Here is a 23,427-nt window from a genome sequence, read left to right as displayed (position 1 = left end):
TCCACCATCGTAAACTATTGTATCACAAACTTTGTCCAATCCAGTTAGTCCTCAAGCTTGAAAGATCTGCCTTAAACTGCTTGCGCCCACATTCCAAGACCTAATAAATATCTGCTCCTGAACCCCACCCCCCTTCTTTTTTTGAGAAGAGGGAGAGCAGGAGGGGCAGAGAGAGAATCCCAAGCAGACTCTGCGCTGCCAGAGCGGAGCCTGGAGGCGGGTGGCTGGAGCTCACAAGCTGAGGTCATGACCTGAGCAGAAATCAAGAGTCCAGTGCTTAATGGACTGAGCCACCCAGGAGCCCCTCAGCCTCCCCCTTCTGACATACAAGTTGAGGCAGAAAGATGTATTGTGTTAACTGCAGTACACTAACCTTGGGATTTCTGGGTCCACAGGTCACCCTGGCGGTCCTTCGGCCAGCAGGAGCAGTCCGCAGAAGGATCCAGGCAACTTTCTGAAAGTGTGGTGAGTGCCACAACACTGGCTGATAAAGAAAAGTGTGCTGTGAAGGACCTAGAAGGGGGCCCCGATATAGCATTAGGAAAGGAATAGGAAAAAGTCTGGAAGAAGTGATGCTGTACTAGCTAGCCAGGGGGAAAAGAACACCATAGAGTAGGGGGGGACGTTTAACACAAAGAATGATTCGGGGGCATGAGGGGGCAAAGTGGGCTTCTGGGATTGTGGTGGCTCATTGTGGCTGGAGCGCAGAGTGGGCGGCAGCAAATGGCAGGAAACCGGCAGGCGAATTTAGGCCCCGTGGGGTTGGTGGACTAGTGGTTAGAACTCTTTGAAATATTGAGGTTGAAATGAGACTTAATTACCAAGCAGTTTTGGTTTGTAACCGATAAAAACCCCAAGTTTGGAGCTGGTGTTGGTAATGAACGAAGGGAAACGAGAATAGTTTCAGGAGTACTGATAACGTACCCATTCTTCTTCTGTGTTCTCATTATATAGCTGTGTTCGTTTTATGGAAATTCATTCAGTGGTTAACATTATGGCCTGTGTGTCACATTTTAACAAAAATATAAGTGGAGAGAGAGAGAATTATTTCTATCCACAAATAACCTACCAGTGATAGGCTGATCTAATGTTTTAAATGTCAAGGGGAAAATAAATCCACATACTATAAGTAAGTTCACAACATTATTGAAATGAATGTCTGGGAGCACATGTTTGGCTATGTTTACATTTATGGGAATTGGGAGTTTTGATGCATGTTTGCAAAGTTTGATGTTCAAACATGCTTTCTTTAAATTATGAAATATGCTCACAAAGAAGCCATAAAAAATGCTGGTCATTCACTAGCTTTGAGTAAAAGATAAAAAAAAATGGTGTTAAAGACATGTTGACATAAACATGAGAGTTACTATATACATATGGAAACTAGAAGTGATGTCTAAATATTATTTGTGAAGAAAAACAGGTTTCCTAGGATTTCCATGACAAATTATCACAATGAAGTGGCTTAAAGCAACATAAATCTATTTTCTCACAGTTCCAAAGACCAGAAGTCCAAGACAGTATATTGTCAGGGCCATGCTTGCTTCAGAGACTCAAGGGAAGGCCCCTTCCTTGCCTCTTCTAGCTTCTGGGTAGCACCAGCAATCTCTGGCTTGCCTCTGTCATCACTTGGCATTCTCTCTGCGTGACTCTGTGTCTTTTATTTCTTCACCACTCATCCACCCTAGTGACCTCAGTTTTACTTGATTACATTTAAAGAGACCCTATTTCTGCCGAAAGTGAACATTCATAGGGACTGGAGGTTAGGACTTTAGTGTATCTTTCTGGGGACATGATTCAACCCGTAACAGTAAGTTATAGAACAATAGGTAGTTTGAGCTCATTTAGGTAAAAATATGTATATACAAACATATACATGTTTGTGCAAAAGCAGGGGAATGGCTGTAAAGAACACTAATTTGGGTGCCTGGGAGGCTCAGTTGGTTGAGTGTCTGACTTTGGCTCAGGCCATGATGTCACGGTTCATGGGTCTGATGCTCGCACCCGGCTCTGTGATGACAGCTCAGAGCCTGGAGCCTGCTTCGGATTCTGTGTGTCTCCCTTTCTCTCTTCCCCTCCCCTGCTTGTGCTCTAGCTCTCTCAAAAATTAATAAACATAAAAAAAAAATTAAAGAAAAACCAAAACACTAACTCAGCAGTGGTTTCGTCTAAGGAGAATAAAGGGACATTTTCATATTTCTCTCTAAGTATTCTCAAAAAGTATTTGAATATTTTACAGTGATAATGTATTGCCAGTATAATTTGCTCTTTCGGTGTATATTGATTAGGTGCATACTATGAGTCTTTCAGGAAAACTCAATCTGTCTTAAAATATATGTAGAAGGAACATTATACACCTTTTAAAAACTCAAAGCCTGCAGAGGTATAAGGGGTATATTGGTTAGTATCATTAATTTAAGATTTAGAATTTTCCTAAATCAAAACATAGGAAAAATGGACATGCAGATCATATTTGGGTTATATTCCATGTTTACTAATAAAGTAAATTTTATAATGTCTTTTATCTGTGGGTCATATTGATTCAAGGTCAGGTGACTTCATTTATTTTGATCAGTAGGAGGTCGTAAAATAAATTATCTAGATTGGTTATTCTGGGTGTACATAGTCCCTAATCTGGTCAGGATGTGTCATGTCTAATGAAACCTATATATGCAAACTCTCTTCCAATATAGTATTGTATGGGCACAATCTGATTAATTATTATATTAAAATAATACATCATTGTAGTTTGATCTGTTTCATTAAGTTTTCTTAAGAAATTTCAACTCTGATATATTAAGACTTAACCACCTTTTACTCTACCTTTAACTTGATAATGTAAAGTAATGTCTTGTGCTGAGAGTGTCTTAGCCCATTTTTCTCCCCATGTTCATTACTTTTGAAATTTCTGTGCCATTCTCAGTGGTGTTTGCACAGAGCTGGGTGCTTGAGGCCTGGGGTTAACCTGCATATGCACCATGAAGCCATTCTTCTCTGAGGCGTTTGAAAGCTCCCTGTGACCAGACGTTTTAGAACTTGGGAACATAGCTCCCCAGTTTAGACCACCAGGTATCCTATACTCTGCCTACACCATGGAAGTCTTCCTCTTTATCTCTTATTTCTAAAAGCATTTCCTTCTGTTAAGCTCTCCTTCTAAAACCAGGGATTATTGGGGCACCTGGGTGGCTCAGTCAGTTAAGCTTCTGACTTTGGTTCAGGTCATGATCTCACGGTTCGTGGGTTCGAGCCCTGCGTTGGGCTCTGTGCTGACTGGCAGCTCAGAGCCTGGAGCCTGTTTCAGATTCTGTATCTCCCTCTCTCTCTGACCCTCCCCTGCTCACGCTGTCTCTCTCTCTCTCTCAGAAATAAATAAAACATTAAAAAAAAATTAAAAAATCAGGGATTATTCTTTTCAACGAATACAGGTATCAGTAGGGGGAAAAACTGTAAGTAGCTTCTGCTATTTTCCTGATAGAAAGTCCTGAGGCAAGGAAGTACTAAGAAGTTGGCTTTCTGGTTATAATGGATAAGGAGAAAAATTCAAAGTTTAACACAGGTAAACAGTTCAAATAAGATCTTGCCACTGCATTATTCAGGAATGTTATGATAAAAGTTCAACATTTGCCAACAAAGCATTTGTAAACACAGAAAAGAGCAAACAATTCCTAGTTTGGAGATATCTCTGTTTGCTGTAGAGACTGTTTCTCATTCCAATCATGAGATGTCAGCAGAATAAAATGTATATGTTTTAAAACTATGCTTTTAACTACACTATTAAAGATGGATTGAATAAACATTGGTATGTAATTGCTGTATAATTAAATCAACAAACTAATTTTCTTTCTCAGAATCTGAGCCCTAAAAAACTTATTCATACACTTTGAACCCATTCTGTTTAGAATTGAAGTAGAACGTAGTCAGTCTATTTCATCTGATTTACATAAACAAGGAAATGTGGAGAAAACATAGGTAAAGAATATGTTGCTTAATATATAACTTCAAGACCAACAGGAGAAAATGTGATTAAAGTGCCTTTAGATTTTACTTAAGTTGCTAAAACTTATATTAGAAGAACAGAAATGGGAATTGTTTCCTTTCTGTTTCTTAGCAAAATAATGGACTTCATAGACTTTGGTGAGCCCGAACCACTTGAAAGATAGAGCACTGAAAAATAGTGTTCACCACCTTCTCCCTTCAGAATTCAGTTATGTCCTACTGACCTAAATGTCCATGTCTTCACCATAGTTTATCAACAAAAATAATTTGTAAGTTGGTTTCTGTTTGCTGACTGTTAAAATTGTGGTCGGTGATTTTGTTGTTCTTTACTTGAATGTGTTCTCTCATCTTGTTCTCATTCACCTTTCATACTGTGTGCAGATTCCTTACCTGTCAGGCAGAAAGTGTGATACAGATGGAACACTACAAGTAGATATAGTACATTATGGGAAGAAATGGTTATTATTGTAACATTTTCCAAAAGTCCTATATATAAAGTAGGTTTCTAACTAGTGGTCCACTGAACATTTAATTTTCCCCAGTGATTTTTACTACACGATGATATTTATTCATTCACTCATTTATTTGCTAATTCATTCAGTGGCTTATTTTTGAGTGTTTATCATATAGTAGATATGCAAAATACTGACCAAATCATTGTGAACAAAATAGAAGCAGTCTCACTTTTTTCCATGGAATTGACCATGTTGTTTGTAGCAGTGGGGGAGGGGGTTGGCACACAGGGGTGTAAATGAAACAGAAGTTCTGTTTAAGCCAGTGGTCACAACTCAAATTCACATCAAAGACAGGCAGACAGCAGCACATTGGGGGACAGTAGTAGGCATTTGGCTGTTTTTATTTGCCTTGTTTCAGGACTTTTTAAAAAACTGTTTGGGGGTGCCTGGGTGGCTCAGTCGGTTAAGTGTCCAAGTCGATTTTGGCTCAAGTCACGATCACACAGTTCACAAGATCGAGCCCCTTGTTGGGTGGGCTCTACACCGACAGCATGGAGCCTGCCTGGGATTCTCTCTTTCTGACTCTCTGTCCATCCCCTGCTCACACACTCTCTCTGAAAATTAAAAAAAAAAAAAGGCATAAAAAATAAAAAAAAAACCTGTTTGATGTGTAACAACAAATGTGTGTGTGTAACAACAAACCTATATATATATGTTCCTAAGTCCTATAGTTTTCTGATCATGAGTCTGGAACTTGACACATAAACTGATGTCAGAGACTTTTTTTCTTTTAAACTTTTGTTGAGTTGTGTTCCAAGTTGATTAAGGATAAGGTGGCAGTTGGGTCACATTTAAAGTTTTTATTTTTAATTTTTAATTTTTTATAATAAGTGTATTTGAGAGGAGGTTGCACACCATTTTTATTCAACTATTTCTTGGTTTCTAACAAACAATATGACTTTAATAATTTTTCTTTTTCCTCTTATAATAGGTAAAGATTTCTTTTTATAACTGTTCCTTCTGGTGACTTGCACATTGATATGCAAATGTGAAATTTCTTCACAATTTCTGTAGGACGTTATGCAAGGAAGAGTATTTATAGCCTAAAAATGTATGCTATAATAACCATGAACATATTTTTTATCTCTGAGTTTTAATTATGTCAGTGATATTTACCTTAGTGAGAATGTGTGTTTCTCAAAAAGATCAAGGTTTAGAATGTGTAGTCAATTTAATAAAATAGCTTTTTCATCATTTTTTATTATTTATTGATTTTCTACAGTATTCAAGGGACTTCAGCTTATACTTAAGACTCAGGTGGTATGCAGTGATTAAACAGTGTTTTTGAAGCAGTGTTATGCATTTGATTTTGCTCAAGGTTTTCTGCTTAGATATTCAGATGATGTTACTGAAAGGGCCACAGCACACTGATGTGAAATGTGTGTTTGTCTTTAACATTATCCATCCATTAATTCATTAAACACATATTTATTGAGGTCTACAAAGAGCAGAGTACTGTGTGAGTCTTTGGAGATACATAAATGAAGACCACATGGCCCTTTTCAAGGAAAGGAGTCATAGTTTGAGATAACCATTGTAATCCGGTGTGATGTACACACTGTTTATTAAGTCCAGTGGGAACACAGAGTTGGGAGTGTTTAACTGATTTTGGTTGAGGGTCAGAAAGAGACAGTTTGCTTGGAAGGGGTAGGTTGAATCTTTAAATGTAAGAAAATATTCTCAGTCAGTGGGCTAAGAAAAGAGTTAGGCAAAAGGGGTAGGGGCGCCTGGGTGGCTCAGTCAGTTAAGTGTCTGGCTTCGGCTCAGGTCATGATCTTGTAGTTTGTGGATTCGAGCCCCACGTCGGGCTCTGTGCTGACAGCTAGTTCAGAGCCTGGAGCCTGTTTCAGATTCTGTCTCCCTCTCTCTCTGACCCTCCCCTGCTCGTGCTGTCTTTCTCTCAGAAATTAAAAAAAAAATAAAATGAAGCAATCACTCTGTGATGATTAACTGAACCAGAAAAGACAAAGGCATCCACACAGGAGGACAGTAAATGTATACTTATTTACATAAAAATTAGGGAATACATGTCAGTTTACATATCATCAATATCAATATAATTAAGCATTTATTGGTGTTTATTTTTGTAGATAAATGAGTTAGTTTGTTGAGACACAAAGTTCTATGGCATGGACTATATGCTTGGGGAGTTTATAGGATGAATAAACCTAGTGCCTCATTAGAAAGATAAAAATCGATGTCAGGTTTTAAAATGATCTTATAAAGGCATAATACAGTAGGCTGATTATATTACTTATATGCAAGCTTAGACACGTATTCCCTTTGAAAAATACTGTTTTGTATTAAAATAGAGGAGTTGGAAATTTTCTATACTGTTTTGATTTAATTTGTTAAAAATAGTATGATATTTGAAAACATTGATATCTTTGATATACACCATTGATGGAAACATCTATGATAAATTGGCTGGTTTGGTCTCAAATATATGCATGTTACTTAATGAGACTTTATTCCTTAGGGCCTGTTATGTGTTTGGCACTGGAAATGCAAAGGTTAATGAAGTGTTTATATTTAGAGTCCTATAATCTAGTGAAAAGTATGAAGCTTTTGGCTTTTACATGTCACAGGCGGTATAGCAGAGGGAGCATGTAGTATTGAGTGGTGAGGGGTAGCAACTTGTGCCCCAAAAAGCCTGGTTGGGCTTCAGAAAATGGAAACCATTTGATCTGAGATTGAAATATGAACATGAAGTTACTGAGAAAATTCCAAGCCCAGCAGGTGTAAAGATGGAGATAAAGACACTAATTTGGATATCTGCTTGTAGTTTGGTATAGCTGAAATACAAGCTATGGTATGTAATAGCAGAAACATAACATAGGGCTCAAACACATTATGGAGACCTTGGTACAACATACAATTTTATTAATAGAATAACACCTCTAAGATGTTTTTATGGTAAAAGATGATATAATCTTTTAACTCTGTGCTTCTCTGGTTTTATTTTTGTCTTATAATTACTTAAATTTCAAAGGCTTTTTTTCTCAGAATTGAGAAAATAAATTTAAGAATAAAATAAATAAAAATGAGAATTTTCCATTAAATGATGTGCTTATATCTTCATATTTGAGAATACCCTTTGCACATGCACATCATTGTAATTCTTTACCTTCTTCTCTAATTTTCTACTTCTTGAGACTCATCCAGTATGGGCACCATGTGTGCAGTCACCATGGATTTATACTACCTTTTAATATTTTTATTCTCCAATAAATAGTTAATGCAACACACAGAGATGCACCTTGAGACCTCTGAGCTTTTGTGACCATGGCTAGTGTAGCAACGAACCTGGGAATTCAGTCCTGGAAGAGAGACTTTTCATAACCCCAAACCTCGAGAAATGGAACCCTAAGTGTTATGATCACACTTGGCAAAAATCAATAAAATGTAATCAATAAATTCCCACATTTGAACAAAATGGTATATTTGTATTATTACTTATTTACACATCTTCCTTTCAATGAATCTTAACATGTGGAGCCCTGAGAGAGGACAGGCATCAAAACTATTATAAACTGCTTCCAAAAGTATATGCATATTAAGAATTGTCTGCTTGTACGTATATAGTACACACACGCATACATATACACACATGTGCAAACACATATGCTATTTTTTCACATGTACAAACATGTATTTTCATGATATGGTAGTTAATAAAATTACACATTTATTTTAAAGAATTGTGGATTTCAATATATTTTTACTATCCATTTTTATTTAATATACACTTATGATTACTTTATGTGAGACAGCCCATGGCATATTTTCGACATATAAAAGGCTACTTAATTTCACAACTTTGAAAAATAATTTGAAATAATTTCCGTTTTTATTTGTTGAAAGCATTAGTGATACTCATTTAGGTCCTTTCCTTTGTTTGAAAATACCGTTCTGATGCTTTAGGACTAGAACAAGTTTGATTTTTCCAAGAAGCACTGTAAATAAGATAACAGCATAAAAAGATGTTTTTGTTTTTCTTCTTCTTTTTTTTTACAAAAGTATTTCTAATATCTCTTTGAAATAATGAAATACTGTTAAAGAATGAAGTGAAATGCTTTATGTGATGGGGAATATGGTGGGTATGCTCCCCATACCTTGTCCTACAACCTGATACGCTTTGCAAAGCAAAATAGAAGTCTAGCAAATTTCACTCTTTTATCTTTTCACCACAAACTCAGGTTCAGAATCAAGGCTCACCTGCTTTCTTGTGATTGCAGCTTCCCACATATACTGTAAAATCTAAAAAAACTTGTTCCGACATTACACACTTGAAAATGTACTGTAAATACAGATTTCTTGTGACTTAGAAATTAAAATGACTTATTAAACTCTTTTTTGAAAAGTAGGTCTTAAGAATCAATCTTGGTACAGATATCAACTTCAAACTAAAGCTGCATGGTCCATTTTTACCTTCTAAAGCAGCACATGCCTTTTGGTCATTCACTTATGTTTCATCTTCAGGATCTACTATATACAGAAAATGAATGATATTCATAAATTTCATAAATTTTTCTTTTTACACAATGTCCACTTTCTCTATAGGAATATAATATTAGCTTTGGGATAAACTTCATGCAGTCTTAGAGATCTCAGAAACAACTCAGCCTTAAGTAAGAATTTGCTAGGAGTGAGAATGGATAAACCCAGCTGTATAAGCTGGAACCCTTGACCTAGAAGAGCCCAGGCTTCTGTGAGTAAATAAACAGTGACATCATGATGCAATCTAGTAAGTGCTGTTCCAGAGATATGACAAATTAGGTCAAAACAATCAAGGTGGGTATTGCACTCCCACAGCCATTCTTAGAATAATGTAAAGAGCTGTTGAATAAGCCAAATGAAAAGATGAAATTTTGCACTGGTTCCTCATTTGTGAAAAGAGCTTCGACTGCATGGCATCTCTGTTTAGCTAGAAAGCACAGAAATCCTATTCTCCATTACCTTCTGACTTCTGATTCTAATGGGCCATATGGTTCCTGATTCTTCTGTAAGTAACTTAATGCTTTGTGTAATTAAGAGGGCATATGCTTCCTGTACAAAATCACTGTTAGATCTCGTTTGCATGGCAAAAGCCGACATGGACCAGGTTGTGATATCAGCTTTTTATCTGCTGCCAATAAACTTTAAAATTGCTTAATAAAATTCAGAGAAAATGACGATACATCTTACAGTTTTCAAGATAACTGCATGCATTATTCTAGTTTATTCTGAGACTCTGCTCAAGAGAACTTAACGCCTTGTCACTCTCCATAACACTCTCCCCCACCAGCAGGCTTTTATGATGACAAATTTGACCAGATATCAGGCAGAGTTAAACTTCTCTTTAGATTCTTTCTGAAATTTATATATTCTATAGCATCATTCGAGCTCACTTATTTTTAAACATCTCACAGAGAACCTATTTTGTTTTTCCCTATTAACCTACCCTCTGCAAAGCAAGAACTGCAGGTGTATGGTCAAACAAATGTGAGTCATCTGTATAATTTTATACATGAAAGGGACAAAAAGGCATATCACTTTTTGTTTCACGTTCTGAGGATTGACTCTCTTTGATCTTAACTCAAAATAGCTGTAGAATTAAGTCCTTTAAGTCTTTCTTCTGCTTCAAGTTGCTGGGAGGATGGCCTAATTCCTTTCCTTTGTTCTGCTCAAATGCTTTTTACAACTATCAGAAAATACTGATTTTTACTAAAGCAGCAATTGTCAGAGACCTTAGTTAGGAGTCACATTGGTGGCACGTATCTGAATCCACTGAAGGCAGTGGGAATTTTGAAACTTATAAACTAGTATGCAAACAAAGTGATGTATGAGTATGTGACTTAATTTTTATCTGTTTGGCGGGGTATGTGCTAGATTGCAGTAATGACTGTACTTATTCTGCACCTGTTGTCCTATCCATGACTTTGCTATGTAACTTTGTGATAATCTCCCACTATGACTGGGAAGAACTTCCACACCTTTTGACTCTGGTCTCAGCCATGTAACTTGCTTTGGCCTCATGAAAGACGTGGAAATAACAGTGTGCCGCTCTGCACCAAGGTTTCAAGATAACTTGCATGTTTCTGATTGAGTTTTTGCGCTTCTGCCATAGCCGGAGAAGGACATTCCTGGCAGTCTGTTATTCTTAGACAAAGAGGAGAGACATCTCGAGCAGAGCCAACCCATAGATAAATGGGGAACTTACCTGAGGTTAGCTGGACTCTATGGCTGCATAAGAAATACTAGTTTGTAGTTGTATGCTATGGAGTTTTAAGGTGACTTGTTTTGCTGCAAAAAGCCAATTTGCATTTGATGTCCCCTAAACAGAAATCCTCTGCCAGAGGTTGCTATTCAAAATTTTCAAAGATCCTTATAGAAATCTACAACAAAGATTTTCTTACTTAGTATATGGCTTGCCAAAAATGGATGAAATGAATACTATCTAAGATATGTCATCGGCTCTGCCACCACAGTTATTTGTGTCATACCACTTAGAAAATCCAGCTAGCTCAACACGTTAGTACCTTTAGATCAGGTCTAGAGATTCATTGGCTCTATGTTCTCCCTTCGCTATGCAGCAATATGTTTTTCAACTATAGTACTGACTGGATTACAAAAAAAAATGTTAAACAAAAAAATAATCATATGACTGATTTCGTGCCTGATTGGTAATAAATGTTTGCCTGTTTGACACATTTTCCTAAGACTTGCTTTCGTTGTGAAATATGGAGGCAATCACTACTGTTTTGCCCTGAATACTTCTGGCTCTTCATCTTCCATGGAACATTGCATTGTGACGTTCATGGTTAGTAAGTTGTGAGAATCACTTCTCGACTGAGCATTTAATTGCAGCTACAAGACCTCTCCCTTTGCTCACTGCCTCTGGCAGTGTTCTGTTTAGTCGCCGTCAGTCTGGGTCTCCAGGTGAGAACAAGTACAAGCCCAGTGCCTTTAGCCAGCTTCCAATGGACAGGACATAAGCCTTTATTATTATAGCCTCTGAGATTTGGGTTTTTCTCTTTCTTTTTCTTACTCAAGTGTAGCCTAGCCTCATGTACCATTTGATAATGAGGCTATTGGGAGGAGGAGATATAGTGTTCACCTGCCTCTAATCACCTCATGTGAATGACAGTAGTAAAACTGGACAGTTATTGAATGGGTAATTTGGCAAAAGTGAGGTTGATATATTTTTATGCCAGTGACTCAAATACAGCTCCCTATGCCCAGTTCAAAATATGTCTTGAATCTGTTCTGAATTGAGAATTAGTTGATGGGGGTCTAATTCTTTCTCAGTCAATAAGTATTGTTTTAAATAGGAATACTGAATTCTCATGACTGGGTTCTGCTTTGAAAGAGCGGGTGATCTCTATCTGGTTTAGAAGACTCCTGGTGGTTTGGAATAAATTATATATGACATGAGAAAAATACATATTTTGGAAAGTTAAGATAGTTAAATAAACTTAGGATATTTTCATTTTACTTTTCTGTCAGAAAATACTCAGGGCCAATCCTGGTAAGAGTCTTTGCAGCCCAGCTGGAAAACTTCACCAGCTCCCAGGAAGTGATGTCTCAGGGCTGCCGAGACAGAAAATTGGAGGGTGTGTTGAACATGTGAATTATGCATTTCAGTGCGTGTTTCATGTGGGATCTCATTTCATCTTCCCACAGTGCTCTGCTTTAAGTACAGTTCTTCCTCGGTAGAGTTCTTCATAAGCGGTTGAAGGTTAGGTTAGGTCAGTTGGCCAAGAGCACGTGCACATTGAGAAAAAATAGCAGCACTTGGACTTCAGTTCATTCCTTTTCCTCCAAATGTCATGCCTTCTGTTATAAGCTGCCTTGTGTTCTGTCCCCACCAGGGCTGTCCCTGAAAACGCACCGGACATGGACTCTTAGTTCTAGTTTGGCGTCCCTGGGCCTTGGTCCTGGGTTTCCGCACACAGGTCCTACACAGTGCGCCGTGGCCCTGCACTTAACGTCTCTGCGAAGCAGCATCTTACCTGACCTCTCCCATTGGTCCACTTTTCTTATTCTTCAGTTGCTTTTCTTGCCACCTTTCCCCATTTTATGATCTTCCCTTTTCTCTGTACTTTCTCCATTTAGTACTATATCTTTAGGGATTTGGTGAGAGGAAAATGAGTTAGGACTAGATCATTGGGTAAGTCGGTAGGGAAGCTGAAATATTTTAGTTTTTTCCCTCCTTCTGACCAAGCAATGTGAACTAAATATGATTTATGGTAGTTTTGCAGTATTTCTGAAAGCCAGAAATATGAAAATATGCAGTATTTCTGAACGTTAGAAATATGATAGATGTACTTTCTTAAAATATTGTTTAAAAGGCCTGTCTCTTGTTTCTTTATATAAATTTCCTAATTGTGAGTAAAAGAAATGAATAAAAAAGAAATGGATTAGCCTTGTCTTACATACTGGAGAAACTAAGTAGCATTATACAATATTTCTTATTCTGAATTTTCATGAAATCTACATATTTCAAGTTATGGCTGTCTGGGGCAAGGTTATATTTACATGAGTATCACATTAAGCTCTAGTCCTCAACAAATGTGGTCAGAAGATATGTTCATATATCTTTGGAAGGAAAAAAAAAATCACAGCATTGTTGAACTGATTTAAGTATGTGCCATGAAGTTGTAGTAGGAAATAATAGATATGGTTTGACTGGAGCCTCAACAATGTCTGCAAGGGGGCCACCTGGGTGGCTCAGTTGGTTAAGCGTCTGACTTAAGCTCAGGTCATGATCTCACGGTTCGTGGATTCAAGCCCTGCGTCGGGCTCTGTGCTGACTGCCAGCTCAGAGCCTGGAGCCTGCTTCAGATTCTGTGTCTCCCTCTCTTTCTGACCCTCCCCTGCTCATCCTGTCTCTGTCTCTCTCTCAAAAATAAATAAAACATTAAAAATAAATTAAAAAAATACAGTGTTTGGGGCGCCTGGGTGGCTTAGTCGGTTAAGCGTCCGACTTTCGCTTAGGTCATGATCTCGCGGTTCGTGGGTTCGAGCCCCGCGTCGGGCTCTGTGCTGACTGCCGGCTCAGAGCCTGGAGCCTGTTTCAGTCTGTGACCCCCTCTCTCTCTGACCCTCCCCTGCTCACGCTGTCTCTCTCTCTCCTAGAAATAAATAAAACATTAAAAAAGAAAAAATACAGTGTCAGCAAGGGCCAAAGTGAGGTTTTTTGTTTTTTGGGTTTTTGTTGTTGTTGTTGTTTTCTTCACTCTGCTTTAACAACTGTCCTGTAATCATGGTGGCTGCCAGAGTTCCAGGTATTGCACAGGCAGGCACCACGTTGCAGCAAGAGTCTGGCCTTTACTTTGGCTTCCTTTTCAGTAGTGAGGCAATGTCTTCCAGGAGCAGTGTCTGTGGGAACCATAAGACCTTACCGGCTTGTATCACATTCCATGCTCGCAATTAAATAAAGCAGAATCTTGAGATTGGGGTAAGACCACCCTCCCTGAGAGAGACATGTAAACTATATCAATTTTGGTAAATAGGGAAGAAGGGCAAGTATCCATAGTACAGGCAAGTGACAATGACTACTAGAGCATTTGGTTTGTTTCCACATTACAGTTTGTTTTTTCCTGTTGTCATTCCTGCTGAAATTTGTGTGTATATATGTAGTATCTGTTTGCATGAGAAAGAGAAAAAAAAAAGATGAATCTTAAATTGTTAGATTCAGCAGGCTCATGGAAAGTAGCTTCTTGAACATTAGGAATGAATTTGAGAAAATGCATTTTGTTTCAAGTGGTGAAGAAAATAGTTACTTATATTCCATTTCTGCTAATCCTTCTTGGTTAACCACATGTTTGTTTCGGGCTCTCAGTATCTATAATGTTTCCATCGTTAATTTAGAGATTGTGCATTGTTCTATTTTGCCGCCCACAAAGAAATATCGTCATTATTATATGTTTAACTTGCTCCCAGAATGATTAGTCACGGGTATGTATTGCCAAATACAGTGTAGTGTATTATATAGAGAAAAATCACTTTGACCAAAAAGATGCTTCTGCATTATGTGTGTATGATGCTTATGCAACGTAGTGAGGGATAGTTGTTGGTGAAGACTCAATTTCCTTCCATTGAAAAACAACATTCAGAAGGCACTCAAGTTGCTGCAGGAAACAATGAAAAGAAGGAAACGTTAGTCAAGGGTGAAAGGCACCATATGTCCTTCAGTACCTAGGCACAACAGGGAGTCAGCCTAATAGCTGTCTTAATGCCCCCTGTTGTGTGTAGGTATTGAGGACATATGGTATATTTCACCCTGAACTGTGAATTTCCTGAAACAGCTGTAATGTTCTTTTAATGTAGTTTGTGTTGGTCATTATATAGAAGCGGAGATGTTTAAAGCATCCCCCTTTCTCCCACTCACAACAATCAAAGGCAATTTATATTTTGTTGATGTACACTTCTAACTATTGAACTTTCCCATTTTGAAATGTTACCTGCCCACCCTCTACCTCTCTCCCTTCCTCCACAAATCCTTTTTCCTCTTTTCATTTCTTGATTCTGTTCCCTTTTCCTCTTTTCTGTAATTAGTAGCAAAGGGCTACTGTTGAGGATAAAGAATGACAATTTTTTCAAGTTGTTTTTAAAATGACAGCTTGAATTTCAAACCTGTTTATATGGATTTTTATTTTTAAAATGTTGAACAAATTTAGACCTCAATTTCAAGTTTGGGATTTCAAATATATTAGTAAAAGTGGGAAGCTCTGTTCATGATCTCCTGAAGAGTCAGGTTTTTGTTTTGTTTTTTTTCTTCCTTAGGGGCATTTTATGCTTGTTCTGAATTCACACAGCCACTTCTGATTTGCAACCTGTGACTTAGAAACAGTTGAATAGGATTCTTAGATTCAAACAGTAAAACATAACATGATTGTTAAAATGAGAAAAAAAAATCTTATGAGGGTCATGTGGAGTGTAAATTATGAACAAATTAAGTAAACCTATAGTCAGGGATAATGGATGAAGGATATAATTTCAGAGAGACATTTTTGATGTGAAATTGATTTGGCATAGGTATAACTGTTAAAAAGAAAGTTCATCTGAAATCAATGAAGGTGATTAATAGCTCACATAAGACACAAACGACACATCTTAGAGAACAGTTACTTCTCAAGGGTCATTTTGGGGGAGGGGAGTGAAAATTTACAGCATTCAATTAGGACCCAAGTAATTGCTTACTTAAATTAATAGTAGCTCAACATTTAAGAAGAAAATATGACAAGGGGGAGAAGAAGGGGGGAAATGGTGGGGGAAAGGGAGAGAGGAAAACCATGAGAGACTCTTGAAGGCTGACAAAAACTGAGGACTGATGGATGTGGGGGGGAGGGGGGATGGGCATGGAGGAGGACACTTGTGGGGATGAGCACTGGGTGTTATGTGGAAACTAATTTGACAATAAACTATTTGTAAAACAAAACAAAACAGACAAAACAAAAAAAAAGACAATATGAATATGCAATAAGCTGTAACACTTTGCCTTCACATGAGGATGTAGTTTTGAATTGTGGTAAATGACAGACATCTGTCATTTTAAGTGTGTTTACCTAGCTTAAATTATATATAGTTCTGAAGAATAAGTTTTTCATATTTTACTTGGCTGTGGTAATGTGTGGGATGTAGCCATCGTTCCTCCTTAAAGATTAAGGAACTGAAATGCACACAAAAAAGTGTCAGAGCCAGTTGTTATTAACAAATCCACCTGCTCAGATATCTTTGCTTTGGTAATAAATGGAGCTGGATAAGGACAAATTTGGCTAAGAATTCTTCCAGGCATTTCTTTGGTGAATAAAGGTTTTGATAACATACTATATGCCCTAACTACATACAAATGTTTTAACATAGGTCGAATAGCTTCCCAGAATAATATTAAAACTAGCGATATTACCTTGGAATTTATGATAATAGCTATAAAAATTTACTTTTATTTATTTCTGATAAAAAGATTAATCCAGTAAAACTAAGCAAAAGAAATATGATATAGGAGTCTACTTGAGGAAATTGATTGGCATAGTATTTCTAAAGATTGGTAGAAGATCTTTATAACAAATTTCTGTATATTTAGACTAGAACCAAATTATCAGTATTAATAACTCAGGGTTTTTTGATATGTAAGGTGATATTTAGTTTAAGATATTTCATAATTCTTGTTTAACAGTAATATGCATTTTCTTTCCTTGATTAGTTCATAGAGATTTTTTTTTTTCAATTTGCATCAGGGTTCCAGTCACAAAACTGACTGTCCTTTGTGATAAGTGTATATCTAGAGCAGTGTTTTTTAAAGTTTAATATGCATAAAAGTCATCTAGGATCTTGTTAAAAATGCAGATTCTGACTCAGACAGTCTAGTATGATGCCCACTTTTATGTATTTCTAAAAAAAGCTCCCAGGTCATGTTGGCATTGCTGGTTCATTTTGAGCAAATGGCTCAATTCAGTTTCTCATATTCCTTGGCTACAAATGGATGCACTTAGGAAGATGTTTAAAGTTACCAATACCTAGTCCCATTCAGACAACTGAATGAAACTCTTGATGTGCGGTGCAGGCATCAGTATTTTTAACGTTACCCAGGTGACGTGAAAAATGAAGCCACAATTGAGAACAGCTGTTTGAGATGACACCTGATTTCTGTTCAAGCTCTATGATGACCTTAGTACACGAGATGTACTTTATGAAAACATGTGTTCTGCTGGAAAATGGGGAAACCTGTCAACTACAGGAGATTGGGTAAGAAAATGGATAATTTTTTGGATAGTGAATTCACATTAGTGCTACATGTCTCTCACTGAAAGGAGCAAAACAAGAAGACTGAAAAATGTAATTGAATACCACTAAGAGTACCAAAGGGAGATCAAGAATCCATTAAAAAAAAAAAAAACGGTTTGGCTTGGTGCAAAGTTTGTAACATGAAGCAAAGAAAAGACAAAGGTCAAGGCCATATCTAATTAATTATGGGAAAAACCACATGTAATTAACAGCTGTATGGGATAAATATCCATGTCTGCGTACTTCTAGAGGTGAAATGGATCTGCTCAAGTGTGGACCTATGTCAGTTACTCTTAGTTTAGTTTAACTTAACCAATTCTTTGGTCCCATGAGACAGTGTCCTTATACCACTGTAATTATAATGACAACCCCCTCTTCTGCATCTCCTGTCCAAACCCTTGATTTAGTTTTCTCTCTGATATTTATCACCTTCTGACACACCACAGTATGTATTTCCTTTGTTTGCATCAAAATGTAGTGACAGAAACTTCTGTCTTATTTTTCTTCTTGTATCCAGGTGCCTCAGCAGTGTAGAGCACAACATATGTATCTGGGATAAATATGTGTTGAACATGGAAATGAAATGAAACAAAGATAGAATAGGATAACAAAATAACAAAAGAAAAAGGGAGGATAAAGAATGTGATCTTAACACTTGAGAGTAATGTAAAATTACATGTCAACTAAAATAAAAAAAAGATAAAGATGAAAATACCAGATGCCTGACATAAAAAAATAAAGTACTCTTTTTAATCTAAGGATCCATTTTGATTCCTCCTACCAGCTAAAGGAATCCTTGTATTTGTTGCTTTTATATGAAAGCTTGGCCTTATGAATTATTGTGTCTTGAGTTTTTTAAGATGTCTGCACCATAATACTATCAAATTAACAAAGTCTAAATTAAAATTTTACAAAACCTTTAAAATTTTATAGGTAAAATATTTCAGATATCATACTGGGTACTTCAGTTATTAAAGTCCTTAATTCAACTGAAAAAAATTACTCTTGCATATTTGCAAGATAAACTGAAAACTTAAAAACTATCTTTCCCCATTTGTTCAGAGAACTTGGTAATTTTCAGATTAAATATTCTTTTGGGGGGACACAGTAAATATTCTGTTTGGGAACCTATCAAATAATGGCAGACTCCTACATTAAATTCGGAAAGGTATTTTAAATTTATTATAAATTCTTAGAATTTAAGGTAGCAATGAGAATCGAACAATGAGTTGATATCCTTACTTTTGAGTCAATACAATGGCAATTCTTATTTGTGTATAATCTGGTTATGAAGGAAAACTTGTTCACTTTACATATCTGATACAACCTGGTACATTCTAGGATTCTTTAATTTTATGTATAACTGAAAACAAAGGAGGACAAAAGGAAATACTGGTAACAGTGGTGTGATATGACTATTTCACTTAATGGGATCTTTGGTAGCCTAAAGTCTATATAAACAATCATGACAATCAGCTAAATTGATAATTTCTTGATATTGTTTATGGATATTTTACTTTATTGGCTTTGTTTTTATTTCAATTTCCTATTCTTTAAAGTATGTACAGGAGGGAAAATGCCTGATCACAACACTTCTATTTAAGGACTATAAAAATTATATTTTATGGTGTCTATAATGATAATTTGGAACATGATTTGGCCGCAGTGTGTTTAGATAATTATAGCTTCCTTTCTACTCAGTTATACTTCCATTCTGGTCATTTTTTTTTTCCACCCTATTCCGTAGTAACATCTTTTGGTTTTAAAAATATAAATTAACAACAATTATCTTTTATTTCACTAAATACTGCTCAAAACAGTTGAGTTAATTTGGGTTAACTTCAATCAGCAGATACTTGAGTCAAGTAGTGAATTTTAGGGAAAATATGGTTGAATCAGTGGGAAAAAAGGGGGACAATTGCCTGTGAAGAGAGTCCTATCTCCCCTCCATTAAGTTTAATTGCGAACATTTTAGGCATGATGAATCACTGCTGACCGTAGGCCACTTCACCGCCATTCTGTGGTCATTGTGGGTGCTTGTGGCTACAAGTTTTGTATTTCAATTAGTCGTGGGAAGAAATTGTAAGCATGATTATAATAGTGTAGGAACCTTTTGTAATCTGCACATGAAACGGGAAAAAAATACTCTTCAGAACTCGTTGGCCTACTAAAACCTCAAACTTTGACTTCATGGAAGTTAAAAAATGATCCCTTTCGTTTTGGTTCTGTGTATAGTCAGGTGGAACAATCCGAAAAACCATTTATGAGAAACATTAAAATATGCTTTGAGAAAACCACCATAACTGTATTTTAAAATTGTTTTGCAAAGCCTTGGGCAGTTTAAAGAGCCAAGCAAACAAAAGATGTAAAATTACTTTAGCTGTTCTCTAGGCTGTAACCATCAGAATAAAACAAAACTGGCTGCTATGGGATGATTGTAGAAATAATGCAGACTGAGACTCTGATACAGGGCAGAATTTTCTAGTTATTGGAAAAGAGAAAGAAAATCATGGCAAATGAGGTCATGGGGTCATGCCACATGAAGCATCGTGAACATACAAATATTTTCTAATAGGAAATACTTTAATAGATATTTAGTAACTAGAGTCAGAAATCAAAATGAACAGAGGGGCATCACAGTGGCAATATGCTCAGAATAAAGTTTTTTGTTGGTGTATATGAATTCAGTTTTAGTACTTATTTGGACTAAATATGGTAAATTCAGTTTGTAAACAAACAAGATAGAAATATGCTAAGTGAAACAAGTCAGTCAGAGAAAGACAAATATCACATGATTTCACTCATATGTGGAATTTAAGAAACAAAACATGACTATAGGGGAAGGGAGGGAAAATTAAGATAATATAAAAACAGAGAGGGAGGCAAACCATGAGAGGCTCTTAAAAACAGAGAACAAACTGAAGGCTGATGGAGGGAGGTGGGTAGGGGGTTAGGCTAAATGGGGGGTGGGCATTAAGGAGGGCACTTGTTGGGATGAGCACTGGGTGTTGTATGTAAGTGATGAATCACTAAATTCTACTCCTGAAACCAATGCTACACTATATATTAACTAACTTGAATTTAAATTTAAAAAAAATGCAACAAGAACAAAGAAGTAAGAGGGGTTGAGAAGTGGGATTTATTTTTCTTACCTGACTATGAACAGAAATGATGACTAATTCTAAGGTATAAAGAGCTTCAGGGTGCTGACATAGATATAGTCTTAGATTTAAAAAAAAATAAAGTAGGCTGCCTGGGTGGCTCAGTCAGTTAAGCATCTGACTTCGGCTCAGGTCATAATCTCACAGTTCGTGAGTTTGAGCCCCATGTTGGACTCTGTTCTGACAGCTCAGAGCGAGCCTGGATCCGTTTCAGATTCTGTGTCTCCCTGTCTCTCTGTTCCTCCCCTGCTTGCACTCTGTGTCTCTCTCAAAAATAAATAAAGAATAAAAAAATTTTTTTAATAAAAAAAGAAGCAAAAATAATTATGGGTGTTGTTGCCCTATGTATAGGTATGCCTTGCCCTATGTATAGGTATGCGTATAAACACAAGGAAAAAATGAAAAGTAACAAAGTATGTAAAGTAAGTGAAGTATTTACTTCTAAAATGGGAGATTGGCCTGGAGCAAAGGGGAACTTTGTTACATAATTTTAATTTTTTACCAGAAGTCATGTAGTGATTTTATAATTATTTTTGGCAAATTATTAAAAGAAAAAAGAAGATAAAATTTATGCCTTTGAGATAGAAAGTGTAAAACTAGAAGGTGATTAATGTTTCCAAGTTTCAAAGTAGTTAGACTGGCCAGAGGGTGCTAATAGAAAAGTCCAAAGTTTGAACTTCATAAACACATGTCTTGTTCGGGACGTTTGCACTTTCTAGTTTGCTTGCCTCCTTCGAGGCAGTCACATGGCCTCAGGCTCTCCTGGTAGATAGTTACAAGACTGATTCCTTTCCTTTATCTCTGACAAAATGACATTTCTTTGGGTGGTCCAGACTCCCCTTCCTAACATATTGGCTGCTACTCTTTCCTCATTTCTTTACCCTGAATTTGTTTCCTTCATAGCATTTTTCACTGAATCACATGTATTTTCAAGTATTATCATGTTATTAGGTGTTTCTGGCACTGGAATGTAAGCTTCATGACCAAAGGGCCTGTGCCTTTTTCTCTTTCTTGGCACCTATAACAGTGCTCAGCATGTAGCCGTTGTTAAAAACATATGTATTGAAAGGAGAAAAAGACTCTTATAGACCCTGTCTTTAAAGATGCTGTTAGGAACAAAAGCCAAATAAGGTGGAACCTACGATAGGGTGCCAAACAGAATATAATCAACTTTTATGGAAGTTAACTTGTTCCATTTACAAAGACTCTTTATATCTTATATTTCTCAGCTCTTAGATATTTGAATGTGTCTTTTGGTGTTAAGTGAAAAATTTTAAATTAAAATTCAATGTAGAGAAAATTATAGCTTAATATTAAGTCTGGACCATCTCTTTGCAGTCTCTAATTTCTCATCATTTCTGCTAATGGCTACCACAGAGAGTCTAAAGGAAGAAACTGTGGCCTGAGAATGTTGTCTTGGCTCAGAAGCAACCTATTGCATATATTAAAAGTACTTCTCAGTCATTATGATGGACTTACATTTTTCTTTCCTCATATTTTCTATTTAATTATTAATAGGTATTCCTATAAGCATACAGTAACAAGAACACTCAGATGTGTGGGTGTTTGATTAAAAAGCCTTTTAGTCATAGTGTCTATATATTTTTGGGGGGAATATTTTTGTCTAGGTTTTATACTAGATTTTATATGCCAAATAAAAATCAATATGAAGTTCTGTCCAAAGTTGTTCCAAATTGTAGGCTTTACAAATCCCCTCTCCCTTAAAAACACTTGGTAGTACAACATTTTAGAGCAAACGGCTCTTGCCTTGAATATAATATACAGTGAAGGCAGAATTTTACAAAACTTCAACTAAAATATAAATATTGGGGAGGCTAAGTTATTTTCTTACCTATGATGAATGAAAATTTGCAAGATAGTGATGTTTTATTGATTTCTTATGTACTTTATCATCAACATTTCAAAAATTAATTTCATTTTGTTGCTTAATTGAGTGACTAGTTTATTTCTATGAAAGATGTTTAGTATCACTAAAAAAATGCATGTAAAACAGTGAATTAAAGTTGCAAAATGTCTCAAATAAGCACATGAGATGTTACCATTAATGTTATAAATGCTAGACAACAAATATAGATTTAAAATAACCAAATATGGTAAAGAAACAGAATGTATATGCAGGTAAATATAAATTTCTGACACTGAGGATTATCTAGGAAAAAAAGTTTCTTATTTGAATGGTGTGCATGTGCATAAGCATAATGATAATTTAGAATTTTAAAATCACTCAAGGCATGTTTTGATCCTCAGTCATTTCAGCTCTACCCATGACAGTGTAAGTGTGGCAACAAAATATGGGACAATATCAGAAAGGACACTGCTGGCGAGCGATAGGTTGCACATACACATCTGTAACGGTTTGTGCAATTTTCGATAGGTTGCACATACACATCTGTAACGGTTTGTGCAATTATGATTTCTGCATTTCAAGAATAAAAAAAAGGAAAAGTGCAAAGCAGTGTGCAGTAGGTAAGATGGGAGCTAGGATGCACCACTATAAAGTTATAAAGAGTCAGAAAATATAAGTTATTGAGGTTTTAAATGAAAAAATATTGTCATAATATTATTAATAGTTATTCTGTGTGCACTTTTAAGTAAGACATTTACTTCCTCATTTACATCTCCTGACAAGCTTGTAAGATAGACTGTAATTATTTTGCTTTTTTGGAAAAGCAGTTGAGCCACAGAGTAATGACAAAACTGACCACAGGTCAGGGGAAGAGTAAGTCCTTGAACCTTAGGTCCACTGAATTCACAGATTTTTAAAAGTCAGAATTTTTAGAAGAGTTTACAGTTTTATTTGAAATTGGAGATTAGGAACAAATACTAGAAAATACTATTCCACGTGGTGAAGAATACATGTTTTTAAATCAAGAGGTAATATGAATGGATTTTCAAAGGATTTGAGAACCTTACTCAGTATACACTAAATTTAATTTGGCACTAGCTTCATTCTTAAAGTTGAA

The 23,427-nt window shown here is 36.3% G+C and overlaps 2 long non-coding RNA genes across 4 annotated transcripts in view; both read left to right on the top strand.

Annotated features, from left to right (window-relative positions):
* LOC144229742 (uncharacterized) overlaps nucleotides 1-23,427 on the top strand; it is a 664,030-nt gene that overhangs the window by 60,466 nt on the left and 580,137 nt on the right. The window lies entirely within an intron of this gene.
* The window catches only part of LOC144229741 (uncharacterized), a 211,794-nt gene that overhangs the window by 504 nt on the left and 187,863 nt on the right, over nucleotides 1-23,427 (top strand). For all 3 annotated transcript variants that reach the window (XR_013334584.1, XR_013334583.1, XR_013334582.1), the window contains exon 2: nucleotides 396-465. This is a non-coding gene — a long non-coding RNA (uncharacterized LOC144229741). The remainder of the gene's footprint in view (nucleotides 1-395; nucleotides 466-23,427) is intronic.

This window comes from Crocuta crocuta, unplaced genomic scaffold, assembly GCF_008692635.1.
Source record: "Crocuta crocuta isolate KB4526 unplaced genomic scaffold, BGI_CrCroc_1.0 scaffold264, whole genome shotgun sequence".
NCBI classification, from domain to species: domain Eukaryota; kingdom Metazoa; phylum Chordata; class Mammalia; order Carnivora; family Hyaenidae; genus Crocuta; species Crocuta crocuta.
This window is presented reverse-complemented; position numbering and strand designations above follow the sequence as displayed.